This window comes from Rhineura floridana, chromosome 2, assembly GCF_030035675.1.
Source record: "Rhineura floridana isolate rRhiFlo1 chromosome 2, rRhiFlo1.hap2, whole genome shotgun sequence".
Classification (NCBI taxonomy): domain Eukaryota; kingdom Metazoa; phylum Chordata; class Lepidosauria; order Squamata; family Rhineuridae; genus Rhineura; species Rhineura floridana.
Window position 1 is genome coordinate 75,216,321 of NC_084481.1, and position 16,851 is coordinate 75,233,171.

The window sequence follows — 16,851 nt, forward strand, 5'->3', positions numbered from 1 at the left end:
AAGCAAGAAAGACTTGCCCATTTTCCACTCCACATGCCTACAGCTCAACCATGCTTATCTATAGTATACAGGTGCCTACTCCCAAATCAATTTAGATGAACGATCTGTTAAATTTCCTTTGCTTTCTGTTCCATCACTGACATGCTTAGTTACAGCATCCCACAGAGTATAACTGTTGAATAACTGAAGATCTATTAAAAGGATATTATATTCAAAACCATTTATGAAATAATTGAGTCAATTGTGAATGAAATTATTGTCAGTTGGATAAAATCAACCTTCCACCTATATTATAACCTTATTAAGAGCACAAATAATCTGCATGCAAATGGCTACAGCAATCTTGACTGTGTGCTGGAGTTTGCACAAGAGACCACATGCATTTTATAAATGGGATGGATAGGTAATAGGTAAAATTAGCCATTTGTCCAAGTATTCAAGTAAGATCCAAAGCTGGGTCATCCCGCAGCTATCATTTAGTCCAGATCCTCAAAAGGTGCATGATATGAAATATGATTTCCATACTATATAATAATAATAATAATAATAATAATAATAATAATATTTCTAAGTCGCCTATCTGGCCGAAAATTAAAATATAACATATAAATACAAATACAACATCAAACTCTACTTAATCTAAACCCACCCACATCGTTACAGAATAAAACTAGATTACCCAAAAGTCCCGTAGGCCCGCCTAAACAGCCAGGTTTTCAATTCTTGGCGGAAACCTACCAGGGAGGGGGCATGGCGAAGGTCACATGGCAGAGAATTCCAGAGGGTGGGGGCCACAATCGAAAATGCCCTCTCTTTGGTCCGCACCAGCCTAGCTGTTTTAACTGGCGGAACCAAGAGAAGGTCTTGTGAGGCTGATCTCATCAGGCGGCATATTTGATGATGCTGGAGGCGCTCCTTTAGATAAACTGGACCGAAACCGTGTAGGGCTTTAAAGGTTAATACCAACACCTTGAATTGGGCCTGGTAAACAACTGGTAACCAGTGCAGATCTTCTAGCACTGACGCTAATGGATTCTTGTTGGGAGGATAAAACATTGCAACATATATTTGTGTCATTCCTTTCCTTTAACTAGTTATTAAACCTGACTCAAATTCTAAGGAGTGTTTCATAACTTACTGTAACTAAGCATTTAGATCAATCATATATTTTCTTCATTTCATCTTTATTATTTGCGGTCATTGCCCAGCCATTCAGGTACAAGTATTTAAATGCAGAAAGGCAGAAGAATTACATATAAACAAGTAGACAAGTTAAATTATATAACTTATATTAAATTATATAACTTATATATAAACAAACTTAAGAAGATAAAGTCTGGTATACTAAAGTTAAATATGCATTATCCATCTGTTTCCTAATAGTACGTGCTAAAGCACTAAATTTTGCCACTTTAAAAGTTATTTCATTTTTCAAATCTGAGAGAAGGAGGGGGGTATAGAATGTGTCAGGTCACAGTGTAGAAGAAAGTGGAAACCAATTTGCACATAAAGTTAATTCTGTTTCAAGGCTACTATTTTTGGTAAGAGGACATCTTAGAAGCCAAACTTGCCTCAGTTTGTACTCTACTACAAGTTTCTGTGTACATCAATCTACTTCCTAAGATGGAGATGCTGATCTAATGAGCCACACCATAATGACCAAGTAAGTGTTTGTATCATTTTGATAGAGATCATTTTGTGCATGAGGACAGACATAAAATACAATCCCACATCTTAAGTAATAAATTTTCAGGAATGCTGTTTCTGTATTTAAAGGGCTTAAAAGTTAACACCACAATCCTATGCATGTTTACTCAGAAGAAAGTCCTAAGTTCAATGGGGCTTCATCCAAGGTAAGCAGGTATAGGATTGCAGCCTAAATTTAATAATCAATGAATTTGGTGGATTATCTTCCTAAAACTGTAAGATTGTTTCCCCTGTATTTTTCTAATAATTATGCTTACCTCAATGCAATGGCCAGCCCACAAAGACCTTTACAAAATTAGGATGCAGCTTAACCCAACATGATATGATTGGCTTTACTGCCTAGCATTTGCCTATAGTTTTTTGACCCTGTGACTTAATGTTTGCCTGTAAAAGATGGTATACATGCTACAGAACAAAAGCAAGTCCAGACATGGTGTTGGTGTTGAACAGTGAGTGCAAATTTGTCTTTGATTAGTATATAGCTGTAACCCACATGCTGCTAGTAAAACTAAATGTAGTGTGACTTTGATTCTCTAGGCTTATTGATCAGTAGGGGCAAATTCCAAAGAAGTTGCCATGTTAGTCAACAGGAACAACAAAGCACCTTATGGCCCTTTAAAGTATAGATTTATTGCAGAATAACTTCACATGGACAAGAGCCTATTTTGACAAATGCATTAAGTGTTATTTTTAGCTTATGCTCTCCCCCCCTCACACACAACAAATACAGTAAAAAGTGGGCTCCAAATTCTATTAACAGAGAAGGTTAGTAGTAAGTATCTGAATTTCTGCACAGAGCACAAATGCATGCAACATAAGCAAAGAATGATCCATTTCCAACAGCAGTCACTGGTCATAATATTAGCTTACTAGTTATGATGAGAGATAGATTATATTTCAAGTAGAATCAAATTTGCTGATAAATTCTAAGACTTACTGGGCATTTATGAGGAGTTAGTCACTGCTGGAATGTGTATGATTGGATTTTACTGTTGCTTATGTGTTCTGAGTGTTGATTATTTTGTTGGTTTTATTAGATGCCCTTTTTACTGTATTTTCTTATTATAAGTTGCTTTAATACTGTTGGCACCTACCCATGGGATTTATATGATGTGTGATATATTGTTAGAGTTTTTGGTATATATATATATATATTGCAGCAGGGTACAGAAATAACTGGTCTGTTAAGACTGGTAGTCGTAAGAATAAAGGTTTATTACTACAAAGAGGTAAAGTCATATATGCTGAAACAGCTATGCAGTTTCCACTCAGGGAGCCATTACAAGCTAACTGAGAACAAAGAAAGGAAGACAAGGGAGAAAGAGGAGGGGCAAAGCCCACAAAAACAACAAACTCTTTAGAGGAGGAATCTGTTATGAAAATATGTATAGTGGTTAAGGTGCTGGACTATGACCTGGGAGACCAGGGATTGAATCCTCACACAGCCATAAAGTTCACTGGGTGACCTTGGGCCAGTCACTGCCTCTCAGCCCCAGAGAAAGGCAATGGTAATCCCCCTCTGAATACTGCTTACCATGTAAACCTGATTCATAGGGTTGCCATAAGTCGGGATTGATTTGAAGGCAGCCCATTTACATTTTCATGCAGAGATACTCAGTGGTCTGAGCTGTGTGTGCCAGTGTGTGTATTTACCTTAGAAGCAGGCTTTTACCCTGCATTTAGATCATTGAGACTTAAGACTTAGTAAAATAAGAAAAGCTACTTTATTTATAGAAATACAAAGTAGATAGGAAAGGCATACCTAGTTCTAACTAACTACGTTGGAGGTGCAATACCCAGATGTGGGTATTGCCCTCATGGCTCAGGAGAGAGAACAAAGACAAAGATGTTTTCGCTCTCCTTGGACAGTCGAAGAAGAAGACAAAGGAAGGAGGGGCAAGTCAGCTTCCCTGACCATATCAGTTTACAAAGGAAGGAAGTTAGGTAGAGAAGAGCACAGGTAAAGGTAGGCAAGCCTAGGCAGCTGGAGGACCCTAACTCTATCTTCCTTCTGGAATACAAACAAAAGAACCCAAACAGGAGTTGCTCTTGCCCCACTTCCAACACCCCTTCTCAGTGAGTGTTTGGTTCATTCCATTGGGTTCATCTTGGCTTGCAGTATCTGACTTAACCCAATACCTTCATCAGAGTGTCTGCCGTCATGTCTTCTGTTGGACAATACTCCATCTTGAATGCAGTAGGTATCTGTAATGAAATGGTGCTTCACGTCTGTATGCTTGGTTCATGAACTCACTCCTTCTGACTCCATGAATCTGATGCATGCTTGGTTGTCTTCATGCATCATGACAGGCCTAGGTATAGAGATGCTTTATTTCTTTGAACAGTTCAAGTAGCCATGTCAACTGTCTGCTAGCTTCGGAAGCTGACACATACTCTGTTTCCGTGGAAGACAGTGCTACAGTCTCTTGTTTCTTACTTGCCCAGCTGTTCACTGAATCTCCATAGTATAAAATGTTTCCACTGGTGGATTTTCGGTCTGTAGTATCTTCAGCCCAATCAGCATCTGCATATCCCACTAGTTTAGCATCTTGGGTAGCCGCTAATTTCAGTTTCATGGTTGCAGTACCCTTCAGATATCTCGCTACTCTCTTGATTGCTTCCCAGTCCTTCTTGGTGGGTGAGCTGGTTTTTCTGCACAGGTATCCCACTACTGCCGCCACATCTGGCCTGTTAACAGTGCTGATATACAGAAGTTTCCTGATGGCTCGTCTGTAGCTCTCTTGGTTGTTTGTTGTGGTCTGGTTTCAGGTATCCTACTTCCATTGGAGTAGGTGCTAGATGTGCATCCTTCAGTCCTAGACTCTTGAGAAGGTCTTGAATCTTTTGTCTTTGACTCAGCAAGAACGATCCATCATCTTTTCTTTCAATTTGTATTCCGAGGTAGTGAGTGACATCACCTATGCACTTCACTTCAACCTCCTTGTTGAGATGATTCTCTAGTTGTTGCTTGTCCAGTGGGACAACAGTAGATCATCAACATAAATCAGTAAGTAAATCCATCTGTTGTTCCTGAACCTGCTGTGTAGGCATGGCTCTCTGCCTTGTACAAAGCTGTCTTTCAAAAGCATTTTGCTCAGTTTCTCATTCTAAGCTCTGGCAGCCTGTTTAAGTCCATAGATCGATTTTTGAAGTTTTCACACTAGGGTTTCTTTTCCTGGAACTTCAAACCCTGGTGGTTGTTGCATGTAGTTTTCCTCTTCTATTTCTCCATAAAAGAATGCTGTTTTTATATTCATGTGCTCCACCTGCATTTTCTTGTTAGCAGCAACACTCAGAAGAGTACTGATGGTTGTGTGTTTGACCACAGGAGCAAATGTTTGATAGTAGTCTTGTCCATACTTTTGAGAGTGGCTACAAGTCTTGCCTTGTATCCCTCAACATTTCCTTCAGCATCTGACTTTTTCTTGAATATCCACTCACAGCGCATAGCTTTTCTTCCTTGAGGAAGCGTGGTCAGTGTCCCAGTGTTATTCTTGTGTAGAGCTTCCAGCTCTTCCATGCCTGCCTGCCTCCACTTCTCAGCTTCAGTTTTTGGTAAGGATTCAATCTCTTTCCAGGTCTCAGGTTCTGGAAGTTCATCTCTCATGAGATAAGCAAGTCTTTCTCGTAGTACACCTTTATTGGTGTGTTCAGAGCATCTAGCTGCTGGTGCTTTGGCTGCCCCTTCTGGCTCTGATGCCTCTTCTGGCTCAGACTACACATCTTCCTCTGCTGGTGTATTACTATGATCCCTTCGGTTGTGGAAGAATAACTCAGTTTCTTCTTCAATTTCACTGTCACCTGTTTGGTGTGGCGCCCCTTCTGGTTGGTGTGCACACTTTCCTTCCTCAAAGCGGGCAGCTCTGTATGCCTTCTTCATTAAAGAATATCCAATGAATATTACTTCCTTGGCAGTGTTGTCAAATTTTGACCTCTTTTGTTTTGGGATGTGCACAAAGGCCTTGCTCCCAAATACATGAAGATGAGACACACTTTGTTGTCTGATCATGCCATAGCTCGAAAGGTGTTTTGTTGGTTGCAGCTGCCAGAAGTTGGTTCTGCAGATAGGTGGCAGTAACCACTGCTTACCCCAAGTACTTCTGTGGTAACTGTGCATCTTCCAACAAGGAACAAATCATCTGTTCAAGAGTCCAGTTCATGCATTCTGCAACCCCATTTTGTTCTGGAGTATAAACAACAGTAGTCTGGTGTTCTATGCCTTCCTCATGTAGAAAGTCTTCCATAGCCCTGGACACAAATTTTCCTCCATTGTCAGATTTTATCATCTGTGGCTTTGGCAAATTTGTTGGACACAATTCTGATACGGTCCTTCAGTTTTTGAAGTACTTGACTTTTCTCTCTCAATAGGTACGTTGTAGTATACCTTGAGTAATCATCTATGAAAGTAAGCATGTATAAATTTCCATCCTGTGATGGCATTCTCATGGGTCCACAAAGGTCAGTGTGAATTAATTCTAGAGGTCTTATAGTTTTCCTTTCACTTAGGAAATTTTGGTTTCACACTTTTTGTCTTTATACAACATTCACATTTTTCTATAGATTTACATTTTCCAATTTACTGCCTCTAGCCAAATTTTCCTTCTCTAGAGCATTGATTCTGGCTAAGCTGGCATGTTCCATTCTTCTATGCCAAGCATGTTAACATCCAGAATCACAGGTTTCTTTGGCTGTATTTGCATGCATAGTTTCAAAATATTCCATATGCAAAGTCCATTTTTCAATTTTGCAGTATGACATACTTCTCCTTCATCTAAAACTAGGCAGATTTTGTCACTTAAAAAAAGTTCACCTCCAAGCTCCATTATTTTAGTGGCACTTATTAAATTTTCTTTAATGCTGGAACAAATAGGCAGTTTTTCAGTTCAAGCTCTCTGGAGCCCTCTGGGGTTTTGCAAAGTAATTCCACTGTACCTATACCTTGGGAACAGAAAACATCATCTGATGCTGTCATTACATTCTGTGTATGGAGGCTAAGGTTCTCAAACACATTTTATCATTTATGAAATGCGCTGTACAACCAGTGTCAATTAAAAATCTGGTTTTATAATAATCATTCTTTCCATCAGATGCATGGTAACTGGAATGCTTCACTTTAGTTTGGCTATGTGTTTTTCTTTCAGCTTGCTTTTGTTTAAAATCAACTCTTTCTCCTGTCTCCCTTCCAGGACAATCTCATTGAAGATGATTAGGAGGTTTGCATTTGAAACAATTCTTCCTTTGTTTGTCTGTGCCCTGATGTGGCTTCAGGGCATGACTAATCTCTCTATCCTGCCTTTGGTTGCTGTTTCTGCCCACAGTAAAATTTGCTTTTTCAGACAGAGCTTGTTCCTGTCTCTCTTTATAGTCCGGATCTTTCAAATATGACATAATCTGATTCTGATCTGTCTGTTCTAATATGCAAGCAGTCACTCGATAATGTTTATTTAGAGAGGCCAACAAAATAACTTTTTTGCAAATCTTTGTCCAATGATCTGCCACATCTTTCTGATTCTCAGAGCAGCCCCTCCAGATGTTGATTCAGATCAGACTGTTTCAGCGGGTACAGTGACATGTAGAGAAAGATCACATGATGTTTAGATTTTCTCTCATACACCTTTTCAAGCTTTCCCCATAACGCTTTAGAATTTCTATAGCCTAAGCAAACATTTAATGCCTCATATGATAAAGCAGAAATACAAAAAGACTTCAGTTTGGCATGCTTATGCTTCCAGTAGGCAGTGGCTGCTTCATCCACTGCTTGAGGGTTCAGGATCAGTCCGGACTCCTTGAAGATTCTCCCCTTCCAAAAGTGCCATTATTCGAAGACTCCAAATCACATAATTGGAATGCTTGTCTTAAGTGTTGATTCTTCAGCCATGGTTTCCTATCTTTTGTTCTGCTTTCTTTCCCTCTAACCTAAAGTCTCCTTTTGATCTCTTTTGTAAATCACATACAGTACTTAGCCTTTTTAGCTTTTGTTTTTTGTTATAACCCTTTGTTATGGAAATGTGTGTGTGTGTGTGTGTGTGTGTGTGTGTGTGTGTGTGTGTGTGTGTGTGTGTGTGTGTGTGTGCAGAGATACTCAGCGGTCTGAGCTGTGTGTGCCAGTGTGTGTATTTACCTTAGAAGAAGGCTTTTACCCTGCATTTAGATCATTGAGACTTAGTAAAATAAGAAAGCTACTTTATTTATAGAAATACAAAGTAGATAGGAAAGGCATACCTAGTTCTAACTAATTAAGTTGGAGGCACAATGCCTTGACTTGGGTATTGCCGTCATGGCTCAGACAAAGATGTCTCCTCTCTCCTCAGACAGTCGAAGAAGAAGACAAAGGAAGGAGGGGCAAGTCAGCTTCCCTGACCATATCAGTTTACAAAGGAAGGAAGTTAGGTAGAGAAGAACACAAGGTAATGGTAGGCAAGCCTAGCCAGCTGGAGAACCCTAACTCTATCTTCCTTCTGGAATACAAATAAAATAACCCAAACAGGAGTTGCTCTTGCCCCACTTCCAACAGAATCTGCAGAGGGAAGAATAGATTACCTTTCTGATTATTGCCCTCCACTGGTTCAGATCACTTGCAACATGTATTGGTGCTTTACTCCCAATATATATAAATATAACTAACTAAATAAAAATAAAAGAATTCAGCAGTTTCATTTGAAGTCTTTTTGTTGAAAAATGGTAACTCTCAGCAGCTTTAGAGTATTGTAGCAGATTAAAATGTTTTCCCACTAGTATCTGATTATTATAATTTACTGATGCCAGATTTTACATAGAGAGGGAACTGTGTGATGTTCCTATATTAATGTATATATGGTAAGTATTCTTGTTTTAGAAGATACATGGTAAGTGGAGTGAAAGAGGAGGGGGAGTGAATGGGCAGTAGAATGCGAGATGATTGGTTGAGTGTTTAAAATGGCTGAATGTATAAAAGGAAGAGTGAGAGTGGAATCGGGGGGGAGAAGAGAACTGAGTGGGTTGCTTGGTGGGGTTTAGAGAGTTGTTTGCCAGGAGGGAGGTGGAGTTCGGAATAGTATTGAGTAAAACCATATGCTTATGTGCCTTAAGAAGAAATCTTGTTAATCTTGGTAGCTTTGTTATCTGTAATAAATACTTAATTTGGTTTACCAAAGGCCTGATCCTTGGCTGGGGTTTCACAGACCAGAAGGGAGGGTAAGGTAATGACCAAGGCTGAAGGGGAACTGTAACAAATGGTGGCAGCGGTGAAGAGAATAACAACACCAGTATTCAGAGTCTCTGGGAATACTAGTATTGGGACGTTACTGGTGGTTGCCTAGCAGGGGGATCTGTTGAGATCTGTGCTAGAGCGGATAGGTAAACCATAAGAGAGTGCGGTCCGGACTGGTGGAGTCCCTGGTGGTGCCTAGAGACAGGCAGTAACCACGAGCAGGTAGGAACCTGACAGGGAGAGCCAGGGAAGGACGCATCACATGTGGTGGCAGTAGCGGTGGGATACGAACAACAGAGAATCCAGATACGAACCAAAGAGAATCCCAAAGACACGTGGTGACAAATGAGACTACGTCACAGGTGTTGGCTGTAGCAGTGAGATACGAATACTAGACAATCCCTAATAGTTGTGTGGCAAACAGAAATAACAAAACAAGATTACTTGTGAGAGTGACTGGCAAAGAGTGTGTGGCAAAGAGTGAGTGAACTCAAACACCATGGCTGAATATATAAAAATGAAAAGAGAAGAGCTGGTGGAGAAGTGCATAACATTCAATTTACCTCATGAGGGTAAAGGGGTAGATGAATTGAGGGTAGCACTTATAGGATTTGCAACTGCCCAGCAAAAACAACCTGTCAGGGAAGAGATCCCAGAAGGATACTTAAGCAATCCCGCTTATATAGAGTATTTGAGAGAGAAGTTGAGGAGGGAGACTGAGGAAAAAGACAAGCAGAGGGTCTTTGAAATGGAAGAAAAAGATAAGCAGAGGGAGCTGGAAATTGAGAAGGTGAAGATGGAAACTGAGAGATTGAGGATGGAAGGTGCAGAGAAGGAAAAACAGAGGGAGTTGGAAATTGAGAGAATGAGATTGGGGTTTGAGGAGAGGGAGAAGCAACGAGCATTGGATGCTGAATTACAAGTAGAAAAGTTAAAATTTGATAGAGAGAAATTTCACTCTGAGGAGACAAGGAAAGACAGAGATGGAGCAAAAATAAAAATTACTCCAAAGGACTTTGCTATGAGCCTGGTCAAGATCCTCAAATTTACCTCAGCACCTTTGAAAAAGCAGCTCAGTTGTGGGGGCTACCTGAAGATAAATACATGCAGTATTTATCAAACCTGATTAAAGGGGAATTGGCTGAGGTATACCAATATTTCCCCTCAGACAGGCCCGTCACCTATGCTGAATTCAAAGAAGCAGTGTTTAAAAGATTCAGACTGGGGCCTGATTATTTTAGAAAGCTTTTCAAAAACTGCCAGATACAGACAGGGAGGTCTTTTGTGGAACTGGGAGCAAAATTGATGGATATATTTGGAAAGTGGATGAGTAGTGCCAAAGCTCAGTCTGTGGAGGAGGTGAAAAACCTCATGATATTGGATCAATTATACCATCAGTTACCACCAGAAATAAGGCTCCTGGTCAAAGACCGTTCCCCTACATCGGTGCAGGAGGCCGCAGAGATGGCGGATCACTTTGCCTCCAACAGAACTGGCTGGGTGGGAAAAACATCAAGAGATTTTAAACCCAGACCATATAATGCTGGCAGAAGGGATGTGGTACCACAGCGAGTGAGTCCTCCAGTAAAATCTGAAGGGCACAGGACACCCCAGAGTGGATCTGTGTACCCTAAAAGTGAGGAGAAATTATGCTACAAATGTGGTAGACCGGGGCACCTACATTTTCAATGTGAGGTTGCCAACCCCATTAGTAATCCTGCTCAGACAAGGGCAGTGAAAACAGAGCCCAAGGCTTTAGAAACAGCGAAAAAGGTTCAGTTCTGCCAGATAAACTGGACAGAAGTAACAGACCTTGATTCAAGTCTGAGAGAGGAAGTGAGTGTACAAGGGGCAAATTATTGGGCATTGCTTGATACTGGTGCCGCTCAGACATTATTGAGGCCAGATTTAATAAAATCTGAGGTAATATTACCTCAGGAAACTGTGACTATCCAAGGAGTGAGGGGTCAACCAGAAAGTTTGCCTGTGGCCCTGGTGGATATGACTTGGAGAGGCTGAGAGGGCCGATATAAAGTAGGCATTAATGCCCAGCAACAAGAACCAGTAATACTGGGAAGGGATGTAATGGGCGCCCAAGGAAAGATCTATGTAGTGACCAGACAGCAAATTGGCAGAGAAAAAGAAGCCATATTAAGGGGGGATGAAACAAACAGGGTGGAATCTGTTAACCAGCCTCAGGTCACCATAGCAACCACTAGCAGGCCTGCTGAAGGAGACAAACTGTATCAAGTGGTCTCTGATAATGATGAGGCAGATCAATTCAGGGAAGAGCTGCAAAAAGATATAAGTTTGAAGCAGATAAAGGAACAAGATCTGACCCAACAGATTCCTTTCACTGACAAACTGAGGAATCAAGTTGTGTGTGAGAATGGGATTTTATATAGACTGTGGATGCCTGCTGAGAGAAAGGATGAATGTGAACCAGTGAAGCAATTGATAGTACCTAGCAAATACAGAACCAGATTGCTAGAGGTAGCCCACGATGTCCCATGTGCAGGACATCTGGGAATAAAAAAGACCAAGAGGAGATTGGATGCACACTATTATTGGCCAAACATCTCCAAAGATGTAAAACAACATTGTCTATCTTGTGGAATATGCCAAAAGGTGGGGAAAAGTGGAGTAAAGACTAAGGCACCCTTAAAGCCCCTTCCTATAATTGGACAACCCTTTTATAGAGTGGGAATAGATTTGGTGGGCCCTTTTTCCAAACCCACAAGGCATGGCAAGAAATATCTAGCGGTGGTGGTGGATTTTGCCACCAGGTACCCAGACGCAGAAGCACTAAGATCCGTGGAAGCCCCTGTAGTGGCAGAGGCTTTATTAAAAATCTTTATGAGGCTGGGTTTCCCTCATGAAGTGCTGACGGATCAAGGCAGTGTATTCATGGGAGAAGTGATGCAATGTATGTGGAAATGTTGTGGTCTAAAACATCTAAAGACCACTACTTACCATCCCGCCACTAATGGGTTAACAGAGAGATCCAATGGCGTTTTGAAGGGCATGATCAGAAGCTATGTTCAAGATCACCCACAAGACTGGGATGAACATTTGGGATGCTTCTTCTTTGCATACAGAGAAGTCCCTCAAGAGTCAACAGGCTTCTCACCCTTTGAACTCATGTTTACTAGAAAAGTGAGGGGACCTTTGGAACTATTAAAAAATTCATGGGAAGGAACCCTGGGAGAGTACAAAACATCTGTAGTAGATTTTGTATTGGAATTCCGCAATAAATTAACATCAATGATGGAGGTGGTGGAAAAGAATTTGAGTCAAGCACAGGAGAAGCAACGTTACTGGTATGACAGAACAGCCAGGGAACGTGTGTATGATGTGGGAGATATGGTTATGGTGTTCATACCCAGGAAACATGACAAATTACAGGCTAACTGGGAAGGACCATATACCATCAGAGAAAGGCTTGACACAGTGACGTATGTAATCACCACAGACCAATTAAACAAAAGCAAAGTGGTTCATGTAAATATGTTGAAGCCTTACCATACCAGGGATGTACAGGTGTTGCAAGTTACCTTATTCCCTGAGGGAAGTGGGCCTGAACTTCCAGATTTGGTACAGGAAAGCAAAGACAAAGGAGGGGTAGATCAAGTGGAATGGTCAGAGGAGGTGAAGGAGGAAGTAAAAGAAGAGATTCTGAGAGTTTTGAAAACCTATAGGAATCTCTTTAGCAACAAACCTGGCCGAACCAGTATAGTTATACATTCCATTGATACTGGAGATCATGCCCCAATCAGATCTGTTCCGTACCGTGTGAATGGGAAAGTTTTGAATGAGATCAAAAAGGAGGTGGAAGATATGCTGGAATTAGGAGTGATCAGGGAATCCATCAGTCCCTGGGCCTCAAGTATTGTCCTGATTCCGAAAAAAGATGGAACGACAAGGTTTTGCATTGATTATCGGCTAATCAATAAAATTACTGTCCCAAATGCGTATCCTATGCCTAGGGTAGATGCAATGTTAGAGTTATTGGGGGCAGCAACCATTATCTCTACACTAGATCTCTGTAAAGGATTTTGGCAAATGGAACTAGACGAGCAATCCAGAGCCAAAACTGCCTTCAGTACACCAGATGGGTTATATGAGTTTGTGACCTTACCCATGGGACTAAGGAACTCACCAAGTTCATTTCAGAGGCTAATCAATACTGTGTTGCGAGGCATGTCAGATTTTGCAGTGGCCTATATCGATGACGTGGCCATTTTTAGCAAGTCGGTGCCTGAGCATGTCCAACACCTGACAACAGTATTGGAGGCCTTAAGAAAAGCAGGCCTCACAATAAAAGTTAAGAAATGCCAGTTTGGACTAAAGGAAGTAATCTATTTAGGACATAAGGTGGGGAGTGGGAAAATAACCCCCTTATGGAGCAAGGTGGAGGCAATACAAGCGTGGCCGATCCCCTTAACCAAAAAACAAGTAAGGGCATTTCTGGGTGTGGCTGGATTTTATAGGAAGTTTGTGAGAAATTTTGGGGAAATAGCAACCCCCTTGCATGAATTAACAAAGAAGAAGTGTTCTGAGCGTGTGGTATGGACGGATGAATGTCAGAAGGCTTTTGATCTACTGAAGCAAGCCTTGTGCCAAGGACCCATATTAATAGCACCAGACTATGAGCAACCATTCATTGTGGCTACAGATGCGTCGGACCTGGCGCTGGGAGTCGTCTTGCTACAGGAGAGAGAAGGCACCAGACATCCAGTGGCGTACCTGAGTCGCAAGCTGACACCGAGGGAGAAAAACTATTCGTCGGTCCAGAAGGAGTGCCTAGCGGTCGTGTGGGGACAGAAGAAGTTGCGCCCATACGTGTGGGGACGAAGATTCACAGTGACTACGGATCATCGGGCCTTGTTATGGTTGCAGACTATGAAAAACCATAACACTATGCTGCAGAGGTGGTCCTGGGCCCTACAGGACTATCAAGTGGACTTCCAGTTCATAAAAGGCAAGGACAATGTACTGGCCAATGGACTTTCCAGGCAAGTGGCTGGGACTGCAGTGACGTGACCAGACAGAGGAACAAAGAAAGACATTTTCCCCATAGAGACTTTTATTTGTTAACGCGACGTATAAATCCTGGAACAGGAATAATACTCTGCTGTTGTTTAAGGGGGCGGAAATGTGATGTTCCTATATTAATGTATATATGGTAAGTGTTGTTGTTTTAGAAGATACATGGTAAGTGGAGTGAAAGAGGAGGGGGAGTGAATGGGCAGTAGAACGCGAGATGATTGGCTGGGTGTTTAAAATGGCTGAATATATAAAAGGAAGAGTGAGAGTGGAATCGGGGGGGAGAAGAGAATTGAGTGGGTTGCTTGGTGGGGTTTAGAGAGTTGTTTGCCAGGAGGGAGGTGGAGTTCGGATTAGTATTGAGTAAAACCATATGATGTGCCTTAAGAAGAAATCTTGTTAATCTTGGTAGCTTTGTTATCTGTAATAAATACTTAATTTGGTTTACCAAAGGCCTGATCCTTGGCTGGGGTTTCACAGACCAGAAGGGAGGGTAAGGTAATGACCAAGGCTGAAGGGGAACTGTAACAAATGGTGGCAGCGGTGAAGAGAATAACAATACCAGTATTCAGAGTCTCTGGGAATACTAGTATTGGGACGTTACTGGTGGTTGCCTAGCAGGGGGATCTGTTGAGATCTGTGCTAGAGCGGATAGGTAAACCATAAGAGAGTGCGGTCCGGACTGGTGGAGTCCCTGGTGGTGCCTAGAGACAGGCAGTAACCACGAGCAGGTAGGAACCTGACAGGGAGAGCCAGGGAAGGACGCATCACAAACTGCTTGACTGATGCAGACAGCAGAAGAACAATGTTGGCAAGTGATGGCCTGTATATCACAATGGAGAACAAACAGGTGGAATTAAAGTCAATGGATGACACGCAAAATAGCAAACTAAAAGGAAACCTTCATTTTAATATATGGGCAACATGTTAAAAAGTTGTTATAAAATATCATGATAATTATTTTGATTCATCATTTAAGCAATAGGTTGTCTAAACTATGCTGTTCTGCAATATGTGGTTGTATAATGGATGGTGTTATATTTGGGTATTTGGCTGTTGCTGTTGTTGTTTTGCAACATCAGATTACAGTCATGGGCCTTTTTCATACCTTATGCTTTTTAGGTGGACATTTAGTAGGAAGCTGCCTTATACAAGTCAGATCATTGGTCCATCTAGCTCAGTATTTTCTGAACTATCTGGCAGCAGCTCTTTAAGAATTCAGACAGGAGTTTTGGCCACTTTTAACAGGAGATGCTAGGCAGGGTCAGTCTTATGGGTGGGTGAGCTAGGCAGTCACCAGGGCACCAAGCTGAGGGCCGAGCTGAGCTGGCAAGAGTGGGAAGATGAAGAGTGGAGTACAGATCTCGGGGAGGGGGTTGCTAGTATTGAAGGAGACACAGAAGTGTCCAGACTTGCTAATAGAATTACTGAGAAAAGCCCAGAACCCTACCTCCTTTCTTCTGGTCTGTCTAGTGATGAATCTGCCCAGGCACCCAACCTAGATTTAGCTTGGAACAGTTAAAACTTAATGAACAGCTCAGAGCAAGTGAAAGCAGTCAGTCTGAACTAGTGTTTATGTTTTCACCAAGGTTAAGGAGATTAGATAAGAAATTGTTTCAGAAGATGCTCTCAGCTCTTAGAAAGAGCTTTCACTTTATAAGCAAGAAAGACCTGGAATTAATCATTAGAAGTAAGTCCCCACCCCTCTCTGATATAAAAGTGTGGCAATGCTTGTTTAGCGATGTTGTGGCAACTCCTTGCTATTGCTTCCATGCCTTGTTCCTGAGATAAGCCTAGACTATTTGGTATTCTAAAAGATGATCCAGTATTCTAATTCATGCCTAGAGTGTGATGCAGTGTTTCTGTATTGACTTCCTGAACAATCCAGGAAGAAAAATCCAGCCTTCTAGTCCTGAGTCTGCTTCTTTGGTTGGGATCCAGGAAATATGTTTGCACACACTGTTTATACATATGTATAAACAGATGCCCATCAGGGAGGTGAGATTGGCTATGGTATCTCTTGAGTGTACACTACCTGGTGAACCAGTATTGACTGCTGCATAATGTATGGGACATGTTCATAATGTATGGGACATGTTCCTGGGCAAGGTTCTAGAAAGAGTGGTTGCGGACCAGCTCCAGACACTCTTGGATGAGACCAATTATCTGTATCCATTTCAATCGGGTTTCAGGCCTGGTTTTGGCACGGAGACGGCCTTGGTCGCCCTGTATGATGACTTATGCCGGGAGAAAGACAGGGGGAGTGTAACTCTGTTGATTCTCCTTGATCTCTCAGCGGCTTTTGATACCATCGACCATGGTATTCTTCTGGGAAGACTTGCGGATTTGGGAGTTGGAGGCACTGCTTGGCGGTGGTTCCGCTCCTATTTGGCGGGTCGTCTCCAGAAGGTAGTGCTTGGGGAGCATTGCTCGGCACCCTGGGCTCTCCAATATGGAGTTCCGCAGGGGTCAATTCTGTCCCCCATGCTCTTTAACATCTACATGAAGCCGCTGGGTGCTGTCATCAGGAGTTTTGGAGTGCGTTGTCACCAGTATGCTGATGACACACAGCTCTACTTCTCCTTTTCATCTTCATCAGGTGAGGCTGTCAAGGTGCTGAATCGATGCCTGGCTATGATAATGGACTGGATGAGAGCGAATAAATTGAAGCTCAATCCAGACAAGACTGAGATGCTGTTAGTAGGTGGTTCCCCTGACCGGATGGTGGATGTACAACCTGTCCTGGATGGGGTTGCACTCCCCCTGAAGGAGCAGGTTCGTAGTCTGGGAGTTCTTTTAGATCCATCCCTGTCACTGGAGGCTCAGGTAGCCTCGGTGGCACGGAGTGCGTTCTACCAGCTTCAGTTGGTGGCCCAGCTACGCCACTATCTGGACAGGGAAAACCTTGC

General features: G+C 42.1%; 1 protein-coding gene across 1 annotated transcript in view; it reads left to right on the forward strand.

Moving 5' to 3' along the window:
• The first annotated feature begins 1,626 nt into the window (after positions 1 to 1,626).
• DPP10 (dipeptidyl peptidase like 10) overlaps positions 1,627 to 16,851 on the forward strand; it is a 503,938-nt gene continuing 488,713 nt past the window's right edge. The window contains exon 1 of the mRNA XM_061612954.1: positions 1,627 to 1,663. The gene's annotated coding sequence lies outside the window, so the exon portion shown is untranslated. The remainder of the gene's footprint in view (positions 1,664 to 16,851) is intronic.